The sequence below is a fragment of the Dasypus novemcinctus genome, chromosome 23 (assembly GCF_030445035.2).
Source record: "Dasypus novemcinctus isolate mDasNov1 chromosome 23, mDasNov1.1.hap2, whole genome shotgun sequence".
Lineage (NCBI taxonomy): Eukaryota > Metazoa > Chordata > Mammalia > Cingulata > Dasypodidae > Dasypus > Dasypus novemcinctus.
In genome coordinates, this window is record NC_080695.1 from 53,850,028 (window position 1) to 53,865,879 (window position 15,852).

A 15,852-nucleotide genomic window follows, 5' to 3' on the forward strand; every position below is an offset into this window, starting at 1 on the left:
GAGAAAGGAAGAAAAGGAAGGGAGAGAGAAAGAGAAGGAAGGAGGGAAAGAGGGTGAGATGGGAGTGAGAGAGAAGGAACCAGAAGGCAAGAGGGGGACAAAGAAGAAGGGATAGGGAAATAGGTGGAGAGGGAGAGAGAGTTCTTTCTAGAACTGCCAAAGTATTAACCATGAGAAAAAGCCTCGCGGTCAAAACAGACAAAACACTGACCTGACAAATGAAATTTTAAACTACCCACCAAGATCGAATATTTTCATGGTCCAAGTACGTTTCCACTTTGAAACAATTCCCAGTGAAGCAGAGAGAAAGAACACTGTACTGGCTTACAGCATCTTGAATGAAAACAGGATCCCCGTCCAGCCCACCAGAGGGGCGAATGTAGCCGCCAATGCCTACTTCCCGGGGGACGAGGCCTGCGTTTAAGGAGAACAGTGTGTCTCTGAGGCTGGAGAGTGGCTGTTCGCCTTCTTTTCCTTCCAGAGGAAAAAAATGCATCATGGAAAGACACTTCTCTGATAGCTTTCTCGATCAGCTCAGCTTTGGAAGCCTCTCACCCTGTCTCCCAAATCTCGCACTCGCATGCTATCCACACTCCCCTTAGCGAACTCATGAAGCACCAACTGTGAGCAGGACACTCTCCTGGGATTGTGAGCACACGGGGGAGAAGTGGGGCAGTGAGCTGACAGCCTAACTGTGGTGAGGAGACCATGCAGTCACACCAATTAACACCTTTCTGCTCGAGTGTGCGATGTGCTCTGGGCTGATCTCAGTCTTGTTGGGGAGAAAGAGATAAACTATGGGGGCTCAGGGGAAAGGTGCTGGCTCTTGGTTCCGGTCGGTAACCCTCCCAGAGTCAGAGTCTGCAGGGTCTTCTGTCGTGCTGACAGAAGGAACTGGCCCCACTCACGGACCCTGTAGGAGCTCCTGGGCCCTGACTTGGAGTAGGTCATATTCTTCATTCTCGAGCGGTTCTCTGGGAAGGGTACAATGCTCTCCATCCCCAGAGGATGGAACCAGAGCTCTGAAGGTGAGTGGCCACACTGAAGATGCCCAGGGCTGGCAGGAGACAGGACGGAGTGAATTCCAAGCCCACCCAGAGGAGAGACACAATCAGCTTTGGGTTTTTAAAAAGTCACACAAGTCACAACAGAGAAGGGGAGGGAAAGAATTATGCCAGGAAACATAGGCTGGAGGAACCTTTTGTAACAGAAAAGGAAAAACCCAGAGCTTCTCAGCAGGTGGAGACGTGGTCAAGAAATTGGAGAGAGTGTCAGGGAGACTAGTAAGGAGGCCACAACACACAGGAGGGACGGAGGGAAGAAGTCTAGCAGCCGCCCTATTAAGGGCTGACTACACACTGGGCACCTTGCCAAGACCCTGAGAGTTTATAGTCAGGACAACCTAAGAGGTCCTGTTTTCCCATTTTATACCTGAGAACAGAATTCAGAGAGGCAGGGTTTGAAGCCAAGTCAGGCTCCAAAACTCAGCCCCTTCACCTCCTTAATGCTTCCCTCCACATGATGAGTGATAACAAAGCCAAAAGAGAAAGAGAGCCATGCCTCCCAATACATTTTTGTGTCCTGTTATTAAAGTCATGTGGCATATTGCATTTCTCTCTTTGCTTTGGCTGCTGGGAAGCTCAGGGCTAGTTTTCCCCCTTGGCTGGAAAAACTTTCCTCAGCCTCCATTTCTGATCTAATCCTTCCCTTTGTAACTTAATTTTGTGTTTGTGATTTTTGGTTTTTATCGCCTCCAGAGCCCTCCAGCATAAAAGTCACCTTAAATCAAGCTGGAGTGGAGGCTGAGAAGAAAATTCAAGTGAGTCACAGGGGATTCAGGGGGCCGGGCTGATGGCCCCTCCTAGGTCCCTAGAGCAGATCCCCCCCTCTCCTGCCTCCAGACAAGAGCTTCAGAGAAGACCATGGCCGCAGCTGAACTTTAAGGTGAGAGTCTAGTAGCCGTACAGAGTAGCAGCCCCCTTCCAGCATCTCCCCTGGCCCCGTAATTCAAGCAAAGGCATCCACTGGGCGTTCTGCAGCTGAGCTGAACACCCCCGCAGAAGCACATGGAAGAGGGGCTCACAGGAAGTGGCCCTACCCCCGGCACTGCCCTCCTTGCACATGGGCAGGTGTGCGGACTACGTGGGTCTGGCAGCGTTTTCCTTCCGTAGGAAAAGCCCGCTGTCCCCACATCTCTGAGGACACTGTTCTCTGGGGAAAACATTACGTACATAATGGAACAAGGTGGAGAGCTCTTTTCCGTGGGATCTCAAATTCTGCAACTTGAATGACCATTTAGTATTCTATTTATGTGTGCGTTACCAAGTGGCCCTGAGAATGCTTCTGTCCTTCTGCCTCCCTAAAGAGGAGCAGAGGAGCACTTTGTCCCTAGGCTCGGGGCCTCCCCTCCACCCTACCCCGAGCTCATCCTGAAGGCGGGAGCCAAAATAAACAGCTATTGAAGGGCTGGAGCATGGAGTGCTCCCAAGCTAGATTTTTTTTTCCTACCCTCAGAAGACTTGACCCATAATAAAATCTTGCCTGGCAGACTTCTTCATTTTATCTTAATAATTAGAACTCAAACCCTGCTGTAGATGAGAACAGTTTTTCCTCATTGTTTAGAGTTCGGAACAATCATGTCAACATCATATAACACTTTATTTTGTGGCTATTAGAAGCCAGGAAGATAATTCAAGTTAAAATGGATTAGATACCTTAAAAACAGATTCGTGTACAGGAGCTGCGGCTCCTGTATTCCAGTCTGTGGTGGGCCCCACCCCCAAAGATGTCCAGCCCCCGTCTCTGGAACCTGTGACTATGCCACCTTACACAGCAAAGGGCCGTTCAGGTGCAGAGCAACTACGGCTGCTCATCAGCTGCCGTTTTAACATGGGAGATTATCCTGTTAGCCAAGCGGGCCTGATCAAAACACAGGTTTATTAAAAGTGGGTGATGAAGGCAGAAGAGGGAGTCAGAAGGCCAGAAGGAGATGTGACAACAGATGCAGAGGACAAGTGACATGAGGTGAGAAGGACCCAAATGACCACTGGTGTCTTTGAAGATGGAAGAAGGGGCCACAAGCTGAGCAGCGTGGGTGCTTCTAGAAGCTGGAAAAGGCAGGGGAATGCATTCTCCCTGAAAAGGAAGGAATGGGGAGTGGGTGCTAATGCAGACAGTTTCCTTTTGGGGTGGTGGAAATGTTCTGGAATTAGAATGACAGCTGCACAACTCTGTGACTATACTAAAAACCACTGAACTGTACACTTTCAAAAGGGTGAATTTTATAGTATCTGAAATCTCTCAATAAAGCTATGTTTTATATATATACATATATATATATATATATCCAGGCCCCACCTTAAATGTATTGAGCCAGACTATCTAGTATAGAGACTTGGAGATGAAACTATTTTAAAAATCCATCTTTTTTCTTTTAAAAAAAAGAGATTTATTTATTTCTTTATTTCCCTCCCCCCCCCTCCCCCGGTTGTCTGTTCTCTGTGTCTATTTGTTGTGTCTTCTTTGTCTGCTTCTGTTGTTGTCAGCGGCACAGGAATCTGTGTTTCTTTTTGTTGCACCATCTTGTTGTGTCAGCTCTCCATGTCTGTGGCACGATTCCTGGGCAGGCTGTACTTTCTTTCGCGCTGGGCGGCTCTCCTTATGGGGCGCACTCCTTGCGCGTGGGGTTCCCCTACGCGGGGGACACCCCTGCATGGCAGGGCACTCCTTGCGCACATCAGCACTGCGCATGGGCCAGCTCCACATGGGTCAAGGAGGCCCGGGGTTTGAACCGCGGACCTCCCATGTGGTAGGCGGACACCCTAACCACTGGGCAAAGTCTGCCGCCAAAAAAATCCATATTTGAATAGGTAAAAATTCCATGATTGAAATTCTAAAGGTGAAAAAGTGCATCCAGTGGAAGGTGCCTTCCTCGCCCCTGTCCCCCAGCTATTCAGTTTCCCGTCGCAGAGACAAAGAATACTCCCTGCTGTTTGGGTACACTTCTAAGCATAGAGAAGCAAACACATTTTTCAGTTTTTCTTTCTTTTTTCATACGAAGAAAGCATGAGACCCCTTTTGCACATTCTCCCCATCTCCCACTTATCTTGGAGATTATTCCATCATTGCACATCTTTGTTCTTTTTACAACTACAAAGTAGAATCTGGTTCATTTGCTTTTTAAACAAGCTGTTCTAGCAAATTTAAAGAAGGTTAGGAAAAATTGTTTTAAATCCTCCAGGTAAATCCAGAAATGACTTTCAAAGGAAGAAAAGGGTCTGCTCTAAAATGTTTAGTCTTGACATATTCTGTGAGGAGCAAACGGAAGTAGTCAGTTACAGTGAAATTCAGCCAAGTCAGGTCACCCATGTCCTTTCTTACATATAAGCAAAGGCCAGGGATGGTCATTAGACAATTATCATGGGCTGTTCATTCATTCTCTTAGATTTCAGAGCCTCCTGTTTTCCCAGCCCGGGCAGTTTCAAAGTGTTTGCAGAGCACCCAAAGAGCAGGATATTCCAGAAATCTTTACAAGGACATGGAGAAGTCAAACACAGTGAAAACACAAAGATGCTAAAACCTACAGAACTCACTGCTTATTCAAAATTCCAATCAACAATTGGGGCCTGGGGGTAGGGAATTTAAAAAATATCAAAATATGTGTGACTGGTAAATAACCCTGGGAGAAAGTGAGGGATAAAGAGAAGCTGCAAATAATGATGGATTTGAAGACTCTAGATAAAGTGTACATTTAGGTTATCCATGCTTCTTAGTGTCTGTGGTGGTTAATGCATTCCTGTGGGTGTGAACCCATTCCAAGGAGGACTTTTTGTTGAGGTTACCAGTGGCCCACATCAATCAGGATGGTCTTAATCCTAGTACTGGAGTCCTTTATAAGGGAAATGAACTAAGATAAAAGAAAGCCAAGGCAAGCAAGAAGCTGAAAGTCAACTGAATCCAGAAGACAAGGGAGAGGCCGGGAGAGGCTGCCATGTGCATTGCCATGTGACAGAGGAGCCCAGGAACCAGTATCACCAACAGCCAGCCCAAAATACCAGTCTTTGGGAAGAGAGCATGGCCTTGATGACGTCTTGATTTGGACTTTTTCCTAGGCTCAAAGCCGTAAGCTAATAAATTCCCATTATTTACACCAACCCATTATATGGTCTGTGTTTGCACAGCCAAAGGAAACAACAGATATAAATAATTGGGCCAATTATAAGTGGACTTAAATCTGTCCACTATATACACAGTGTGTTGAATAAATTAAAAACATGTAACAATGTTACATCTCAAAGTGTCTTCTAAATAGAAACATTCTTGTCTTGAGCCTTTCATCTCTCCCAATCCCTTCTTTCCACCACAAACCCAGTGGATGAATTATGGGCACAAATGTCACTTAGATGTGGGTTTACACTTTGATTTCCAAACGCCATTTTCAGAAGACAGGCTTTCTATGAATTGTAACACAAAGTGTACAAAACGTGTTAGCTTACTAACTCTACTTTCGTCACACATTGGCAACCTCTTTTACATCTAGAGACCTAGATATTATAAAATTAGGATTTATATGTCCAGTATATACACAATATATACAGTACAGCAAAGTTAAATGACTGCACATAACGTACAGGGCAATGGGTGATAAGAAATTTTCTAGGACACATTAGCAAACATTTTATACCTTCTTCACTCCTACCTCCCTCAAACCAATGTCCAAAGACATTCCCCACCAATTTTAGAAGCTACTTTACAGTGTTCTTCTATTACGTCTATTTTAAGAACATCAAGCACTTCTAAAATATTTAGAAAGACTAGATATTTCAAATAAGAAAGTACTTGTCCACTACATACATAGTATTGTTAAATAAAACTATACCCACATAACAAGATTATAATCTGAGGTATCCCCTAAATATGACCATCTTGGCCTTGAACCATTCCCTCCTCCCTTCCTTTTCTCCACCACCAATTCAGTGGAAGAGTACAGACAAGTGTAATGCTCAGAGGAGTTTAAATTCATACCAAAAGTCACTTACAGAAGACCGGCTTTCCAATGAATTTCAACACAAAGTATATAAATCATGCTAATTTTACTAATTCTACTTTGCCCTACACTGGCAACCTCTTTAACATCTGGATATTGCAAAATTAGAATTCATTTGTCCACTATATATGAACCAAACAAAATACACCAAACACAGAAAAATTTTTGTCTGAAAATGTCCAAGTATGAACACACTAGCATATTATCTTTTGCAACTACTTCCCTCCCACCTCCCCCAAACTAATAAACGAGTACACAGACAGTCGTATGCCACTCACAGAGCTAGTTTAACAATCCCATTTCCAAAAGATGGTATTTCCTATGAATTTGAGCAAAACAATATTTACAAAGTAATATTTTACTACTACTTCTTTTAATATATGTCAGGCACTTCTAAACATCTGGAGAAACTAGATGTTTCAAATAAGGATTTAGTTTGGCCACTATACACAGAGCAGGCTTGACTCAACTGCACTCGTGTAATGACAGTTATGATCTCAAAGTGTCTTCTAAATATGAATGTTCTGGCCTAAAGTCCTAACCTTTTATCCCTCTTTAACCAACTCTGTGGGCTTTAATGCTCGAATTTCAGAAAACAATCTTTCCTAGGAATTTTAACACAAAATGGATTCGTTTACTATTTTGGTCACATACTGGCAACCTCTTTAACATCTAGAAGACTAGATGTTGTAAATTAGGAGGTGTTTGTCCATTACATACACTATATACACAGCAAAGGAAAAACCCAAATGCAGGAACTTGCGGACCATGGTAAATCTTGCCTCAACTCTAAATACACTTGCACAGAGTCCTTTGCCTTTCCTTATCCTTCCTCCCCCAAACCAGTACACAAATTATGTACTACTCAAGAGAGGTGGTCTGGCCATTCCACAAAACCCCACAACATTTCATAGGAATTTTAACAGATATATTTACAAAATGTGTTCTTTTACTACTTCTATCTACATGTTTTGATATACAAAGATGTCTAGGGCATATTAAGGACAATTTGTACAAGTGTCTACATGACAGATGGCATGATCCTACCTTTGTAAGAAATAAATTATCTGTATACACTTAAGCGGATGTTTAGAAAAGGTCTAGAAAGGCAGACACTAAATTCTTAAGTGTGATACAGGAGTGGGGAGAAGAAAATGGGGACCTTGCCCTTACTGCTAGGCTATTGTTTTAGACTGTTAATTTCAATTTCTATAATTAATTTTTCTTAACATAGAAAGGAAATACAAGTTTGTTGTAAAAGTTTCAGTTATAGAAACGTACACAAGAGGAAGTGAGCAATAAGGTGGACAGGCAGACGGCCAAGTGGACTTTCTGAACAGCGCCTCCTTCACTCCTTCCCAGAGTAGGGCAATCTGGGGTCGGGAGTGGGGAAGGAGGACAAGCATGGCTGTGGACCCCAACACTTCTGCTCTTCTAAGGGAAGGCTGCTCTGGCCTTCTTGCCTGCAGAAGGTGTGATGCTAAGCCGAGGTGGTGTGGACCCTCTGGGGACGCAGGACGCTGCTCTGTACTGCAAGTGACCCAGGAAGGGTCCTCTCTCATTAGCCCCTCCATGAAATAAGTCGTACTTTAAGGTTCACGCTCCCCAGACAGCTCCATTTGTAAGCACAAGTCTTTGGAAGGTTTTAAAAGGCTTCACTGTAGAGAACTCAGGGGCTGGCACCTCCCAAGCACAGCCGCCGCTGTCGGCGTTGTGTACCGAGGCTGGACACACGTCGCGGTCTGTCTTGAACAATACGGTTCCTTCCATGTGGTAGGAGGCTGAAGTATCAGTCAGCTGGACAACTGTCAAAGCTTCCAAATGCTGAGAATTAAGATGTGGGTTGGCCATTGTCTGCAAGGGCAGTGTTCGAAAGAGTCCAAGTAACTTTCAGAAGGGGTTTGGGAGCATAGAAGAGGAGGGTAATTTAGGGAAATTAATTATAGTACATCCCCCCTTCCCCCCCAGAAAAAAGGAGGAAAGAGAAGACTGAACAGTCATTACAAAGAATGGGTTGCATCTATATGTATGTATGAGAAAGGCCAAGATTTACTGCTATGTGAAGAAAGCAAATTTAAAAACCACTGGGTAAGACAACTCCATTTTTTTGGGTGAAACAATACGCATGTAGATGAGAATATACACATAAATGCAGGGGTGGGGAAGGAAAGAGAGGAAGGAGGATCAGGGAGAGGAGAAAGAATATGAGAATGAGTGACTCTTTAATGACTAGACAGAAGGAAAAATAATGAAGAAAAAAATCTGTAGTTTGAGATTATTTATGAATTCCAAAAAGAGAGGAAATGTCTGTAAACTGGTCTGTTCCTCCAGTGTGATCCTCTTTGATTCTATCTGATTCAAGCTGAGATGTTTTTGATTAAATTAGGTTAAGATTAGGGCTTTGATTCCACCACATCAGTAGGTGTAACTCAGGTTACGTTCCCGCCCCCTTGGTGGGCTATATAAACTGAGGTACACACAGAAGAAGATATACAGAAGGTGGCACAGGATGAAAGAGAGCTCCACAGACAAGGCAGAGGAGAGAACTTAGATCCCGCGGCCCCGGGAAGAGAGATGAGCCAGTTGCCTACTGGTTTACAGCTGAAAAGAAAAGAGCAGCTGAGCTGGGGAAGCTGGAAAGGAAACAAGCCCTGTGCTAGCCTCCAGCTGAGATTGGAGGAAGCTGGTCCACAGAGCCTTAAGAGGAAGGCTCACTGACTTTGGGTGAGAAAGTACCTCTTACGGTTACTTTGAGTTGGACTCTTTAGGGCGTTGTAACAGTTAGCTTTAACCCCAAATAAATACCCTTTATAAAAACCAACAGATTTCTGGTAGTTTGCATCAGCACCTCTTTGGCCGACTAATAAAATATCCAAACTGTGGGAGGGAAGGGGTGAGCAGATTGCTAGAGACTTTATTTGGGGGCATTCAAACTTTTTTAAAGCCCTCCATTTCTGTATTGTTGGAATTTTTTTCAAACGAGCACACAATATTTTTATGATAGAAATCACTAAGACTTAACACATAGATCACTTATTTTTCAACAAGATACAGGACAGTCTCCCTAAACACCCTCCATACATAAGAAAACAAAGTCAGGTCATTTTAACTGCGATCTTTGAGTGTGAGTTCATCCTTGTGTCCTTGGCACTAGTTATAAGGAATACAATTCAGGACCTGAATCATAAGACACAACAGTCAAAAAGTGATAGCCCAGATCACTTCAGGGTGTTTTGCTTTTTAAATATCAATTTAGGTCAGTGCTGATGGAAATCTTGACTACTTGTCAGAGGCGTAAACTCCCAGGGCTCAACAAGACCTCCAGGGTAATTCACGCCACTCCTGCCTTCAGCCCGTCACATGGCCTCTACACAACTCAGATGAACAGCTGTCCTAGTCCAGGGATCTCCAGGAAAGGAAATATCAGTTTCATAAGACCAATGTTCCAATGGCTTGAAAGGCCCCCATGCCTTGACCATACTTTTATGCAAGCAGGGTTCTAGCTACAAGAATGATTCATGCCTGCTCAAGGTCTAGAAACCTGGCCACTAAGCATCTTTACCAGTCTGCAGCATTTCTCATCTCTCTCTGACTGTAGGTTTGAATTCACACTGTCAATACAATGGGACTGACTGCATGAAATGCAATATAAGACCATTTTTCCTTGAAGCTGAACAAATGTACTTACCATTACACAATGTTAATATCAGACAAAACAAACAAACGTTATACTAAGTGAAGGAGACCAGATACAGAGTACTACATATTGTATGAATCCATTTATATAAAATGTAAATATAAATCAATTCATAAACATTGAAGATTAGTTGTTATGTAGGTCTGAGGAAGGAATGCTAAGGGGTTTGGAGTCTTTCTTTTTTGGAGTAATGAAATTGTTCTAAAATTTTTATGATGATGAATGCACAACATTATGACTATACTAAAAGCCATTGATTATACATTTTGGATAGAATAGCCAGAAAGAGCAGCTCTGTACAGTAGGGGAAGCATAGAGAGATTGAGAGCTGAGGAATTTTCTTGTTTTTTTAAGTTTTTTAAATTATTATTGAAATAATGAAAATGCTCTAATAAAGATTGAAGTGCTAAATGCATAACAAATACCTCTGATTGTACACCTTGGATGAACTGTATGCTTTATTAATATGTATCAATAAAATTGATTTTTTAAAATGTACTATTAGGACATAGTCTACTCCTGCAAACTTTGTCTGCAGGGGGTATGTACTGTCACCTAGCGATGGGGTACCTTTGGGTAAAGTCTTATGATTCAGTTAACCACAGTGAAATTATCTACAGAGGTTTAAAACTATTTATGACTAAATTGTGTCTTTGTATTAGGACTTGTTATTACAACAGTTAAGTTTAAGGATTTACGGGCCATTGGTTAAGTTGTACATACACAGAGGAAGACTGAAAGAAATATGAGTGTCAAAGGCCAGTTAAGTGCACTGTTTAACTTTGATCAACAACAGCTTAGTCTGACCTTGATTTTGTCTTGGGTTAATGCAGGGTGCCCTTTAAATTCACTCAGCAGCCATGAGCAAAGTCCTCCTGGGACACACATTACTTCTCCCTTTCAGCAGGACCATCAGAGTACTGCTCTCCCTCTTTTACGTGAGTGTTGCCACCTCTGAGCCCTGCTCCTTCAGCCCAACTGCCACCTACCTCTTATCTGGAACAGAGGACAATGGTGCCTTTTGTGCATCCCTTCAGCAGCTCACAGGAGGTTGGGAAGGGCGCCCTGTAAAGACCAGGCTCGGGTTTCCCTGAGCAGAAAGGATGAGGCCCTCCTTATCGTTGATTCCTTAACCAGTTGATCTGATGTTCCATCTCTAATTGGTCTCTGGCACACTCAGCCAGGACTGGAAATAAAACCTTGTACTAGGGTTTAAAGGAGCTCATACCTAACTGTGGGGTGGCAGAGTGGCTAAGAGGGCGCTTGAAGTCATGTAAGGTCACATGTTAGCCGGATGTTCCTGGGCAAGTCAAGTCACACTTCTGAGCCTCATATTGAAAATGAAGATAAACCACCTATCCTATAACTTTAAGTATTGCATAAAATCTATACTGCTTTGTGGGGAATTCAGTTCTCTCAACACTCGGGCCTCAAGCTATCTCCCTAAGTTGCTCTCCTACTCATTCTATGCATCTGGCCCCTCTTTTTGCTGCTTCCTCGGCCTAGAATGCCTGTTTCCCCACATGGACATAACCAGACCCTACCTTACCTTCCAGGCCCACACTACCTCTTTTACAAAGTTTTTTCTTTCTTTGCTCTTCCAAGCCATGGGCCATTTCTCTCTCCTCTAAATTCCTGACACACTGTATGTGCGCCTCATGTCCTTAGCCACGCGCTGCCTTGTCTAATGATGGTAAGCAGGCTCTGTCCCTCCTACTTGCACGTGGTCTCTTTAAGGGCAGGGCTGTCTCCGTTTCCAGCAAAATGCCAGGCAAAGTGGTTCACGTATAAAAAAATGCCTGGAAATGCTGGCAAGAGGCAGCAACAGTAGGTGCTCCACAAGGAGCTGAGGGTTCCTAAGGAGGAGACCACCCTTGCTCTTTTTGGTGGGTCCATCGGTAGTTGCCATCCACCCTGGGCCCCTATACGCCAAAGGTGGGTGGATGTGGGAGACGAACTGGTTCAGCTGAAACAGCCAACTCTGTCCACATTCACCAGAGGTCTCGAGGTCAGGGAAGACAGCCATATCGAATACATTCTTCAGAAGAGGTTTTGTCAATGGGACTAGCAAATATGACACTAAGCACAAACCCCAAAGGCTTGGAAAATGGATGGAGACCATTTTTCTCCTTGCACCAAGTCCTGGCAGGGGATATCCACGTGCAGCATCATGTAGCCAAAGGTCAAAAACTGGGCCTTTCCCCCCAATAAGCCTCCAACAGCATCCCGAGCCGACCTGGCCAGAGGTTGAACAGCCCAGGAAGGCACAACCAAGGCTGGATGATGGGAAGAAAGAAAATGAGTTATATGGGGGAGGGAGGGGAATGTTTTATAAGCACCTGACAAAGAGGAAGTTTAGGGAGACGGGCAAAAGCAGCCCATCGCCACGAGCTTCATTTAATTTATATTTAGCCTTCCCATTTGCAGTAAATGACTGCATTATTTATTTTGGCCAGCAACTGCTACGTGCGGCTTTAAGAACAATAGGCTCTTAAGGTTTTGCACCACAACATTTGGAGACTCTGAGTAAAGATCATCCAGTAAATTATTAAATACGAAGTTAGCGCTACCCTCCAGCCCACCGCAGTGCCTTCAAGTGAGGGGCAGGCCTGACGAGGAGCCAGGAATTCTAACCCCAAGGGCACCAGCTGGAACTGAATCCCTGCATGGTGCTGGGGCTGCTGTGACACTGCTTCTCCCTCTGCGTGGACCAAGGCACGCTGAGGGATGGCGCCCACTTGGAAAAGGCTGTGCCAGACTAGCCAACCTGGGGCGGGGGTGTGTCGGTCAGGGCTCACCCTGGTCTGCCTTCATCCAGTACGAGATCGCAGTCGGTGCTGGCTCTGGGTTCTCTGCAGAGCAGAGGGCTGGGAGGGCTGTTCTGGCTGGGAGAGGTGCTGTGCACCTGTATTCTGCCATGAGCCTTGGTAGGAGACGGAGAACTCATCAGTGGGCCTGCTCAGAGAAAGGGGCTGGCAGGGTGAGATTCTAGGATGGGACGTGTCCCCAGAGCTCCGCTTTGGTGCTGTTCCAAAGATCGGTGTCTCGGCAGTGAGAAGACCCAGCTATCAAGGCAGGGCGGCAGCGGCCGTGATAAAGGTCCTCAGCATGGGGCTGGCTGGTGAGTGGGTTTATTAGTCAGGGTTCTCTAGGGAAGCAGAACCGAAAGGACACATCTGGAAATAGGATAAGATTTTACGAAATTGTCTCACGTGACCATGAGGATGCACAAGTCCAAATTCCACAGGGCGCACTGCAATCCGAGGACTCCGACGAAGGTCCTCGATGAGTTCCCCAGGAGATGCTAACTGTCTGAAGTAGAGATGGAAATTCTCTCTTCCTGAATGCTGAAATCATTTCTCCTTTTAAGGCCTTCATCTGATTGGATGAACGCCACTCACTGCTGACAGCAATCTCCTCAGTTGATTGTAGATGTCATCACTCATCAATGCAATCAACTCACTGATGAGTAAAGTCCATGGAATGTTCTTGTATTACAATTAGCCCAGCGCTTGCTTGACCAAACTACTGGGTACCATCACCTGGCCCAGTTGACAGGTGAACCTAACCATCACAGTGGGGAAGGGTCAAGACCCTCTCACCTGGATGGCAGGCCCCACGCCCAGCTCTGCGTGTAGTACGTGCCAAGAAGTCCCAGGGCAGAGAGCAGTCTCGGAAGTCTTACACAATGCTTTATGCCAGAGAGCAGACTGCTGCAGCCAGGACCTGCTTTTTATGTTTTTGACAGTAGATGACACTTACTGTTTCTTCTGCCTGGACTTCTCTGCTCTTGCCCTTTAGCTAGACTTTTGGGCATCCTTTAGGTCTCAGTTAAATGTCATTTTCTCAGAGAAGCATTCCCTGACCATAGCTCCTGCCCCTGAATTGAAAAATTAGGACTCCTTGTTATTTCGTTCATAGAACCCAGTTATTCTTTTTAGTACTTTGTTTTATCCATCACTCTAGACTTGACATTGGATGGGATATGCCTATCCCACCAGGTCCCACTGCACACCCTCAGTGCCTAGCACCCAGGCCACACACAGAGTAGGAGTCCAAACCACAAGCAGAACTCAAGACAGGCACCTATCAAGCACTTTATCTCGAGCAGGAGGCTTCACAGGATCCTCGACAAGAGCAACTGCTACTAAAACATGTACCTGGGAAATAGTTTTGGCCTCAGACACTCTTTCTGGAAGCTTTGCCTCTTACCAGGCTCTGAGACCTTCTACAGCTGCTTACCTCTGCAGCTCAGTGTCCTTGGTAAAATAATGGCAAATGTGATATATACCTCACAGGGTGGTTTCAAGGGTTAAATGAGACAATACATGAAGATCGTATTCGTTCGGGGCTTGATGCAGGATAAGCCTGCAAAATCAGCAGCTGCCCTTCTTAACCAAGAGCCAGATAACGTAGGTGAGCGTCCATCAAAAAGAGAGACTGAACTTCTGAATGGCTGCTCAGTGGGCTTTTCCTCTACAATGCTTGCTCTCCTAGTCTTGAAAGCATCCAGCTTCAACTTCCATCACTTAACACTGGGGTGTATGTTGTGAGGTTCAAAGCCCAAGTTTGCAAAGAGGTACCTTTGCATGCCATTTATCCGCATAATTTAGAGTGGATTCAGTCAGCCTGGGAAGGTGGCTTGCACTCTGCTATGCATCCTTGGGCCAGAGAAGGACAGTGAGCACTCTGGGGTTTGCTTCACAGCTATGGCTATGAGGGTCCTACTTGGGAGGGTGACACAATAATTATAAAATATAATAAAATAAAAAAATATATAGCATGGACCACGCTGGAAAACTAGGCCTCATCACCCTCCATACCAGAAAGGCTCTGCATGAACGAGGCAGGCCTCCAGCAAGTGAGGCTGAGGGCAGGCCTGGGGCTCTCTGCGTGCCCTTGCCGGCCTCGCCCCTGCTTCTAGCCTCGCACTCAGGCCTGGGTCACCCTCGTTCTGTTCATCTTGGGAACAAGGACTAGGAGGAACCAGGGTGGCCACAAGCTCATGAGATCTTTGTCCTCATCTCCAGCTGAGAAGGAAGAAAAAGGGCAGGGGAGGAGGAGAGTGTGCCAAAGCCAGTAGGAGGTACACAAAGGTGAGGTGGGAAAAGAGAAGAAAGGAAAAATGTGCCTGGGTGAAGTAATGTAGAAGAAAAGGTCGGTGACTGAGGCTGGGCTGAGTAAAACCCTGTGAGCTACTATGCAAGTATTAAGACTGTGTTTTCTAAAACATGGAATGATATGGGGAAATGTCCATAATATAATGACGAATTTTAAAAGCATGTTACAAAATAGCTTGCAGAGTATCAACCACTTTTATAAATGTGTCTGAACATCCAAAGGCCTATCTACTTGTACCTTTATTATCTTAAATGTAGGTGAGAGAGGAGGGGGAAAGACAAAGACTGAGAACATAGGAAGAGGTACGACAAAATGCTAGCATAAGTTTATTCTTTGTGATGGGATTATGAGAGGTTTTTAATTATATTTTCCTATATTTTCCAATTTTACATGATAAATATAATTGTTAAAAACAAGAAAGCTTTGCTACATCTTTTTCTATATCCTTTCTCCTACCACCCATCTGACGGAAACTTATGATCAAATCTGTTTGTACCCATCTAAGAGAAAGAATTAAAAAAACATAAAGCAATATGGCATGGAGGGTACACCTCCAGTTCATCCCACTGTGGCCCCAAGACATGCAGGCACACTTTCATCAATTCATAAAACATTTCCTGAGCTCCTACTATGTGGAAGGCCAAAACACACCCTCTTTCACTCTGAAGAAATCTTCTCTCTCAAAAACGATTCCCACAGGGCCTGACCCTCACAGTAGCACGAAGTGGACTCCTTTAAGAATCAAAGCCCAGCGACTCTATTCTGACCTTGACGGGCTGATTTCTGTCTACTGAAGCAGTGGCCAAGGATGGTCATTAAGAGTCACAGACTTTTCCACCAGGAAATAAAGAAGAGACCAAAGAAATGAACTGCAGAACAATCCTGCCTCAAATCCCCCTGCTCCCCTACTCCGCCATCCTCCCCTTCTCTCTCACCTGCAAAGCCCATTTCAGATGGCTTATCTACTAACTGAACAGGCCAATGTTTT

General features: G+C 44.8%; 1 protein-coding gene across 5 annotated transcripts in view; it reads right to left on the minus strand.

The window, feature by feature from the left end:
* Positions 1-15,852, minus strand: part of VPS35L (VPS35 endosomal protein sorting factor like) — a 121,406-nt gene that overhangs the window by 23,324 nt on the left and 82,230 nt on the right. The gene's annotated exons all lie outside the window — the stretch shown is intronic.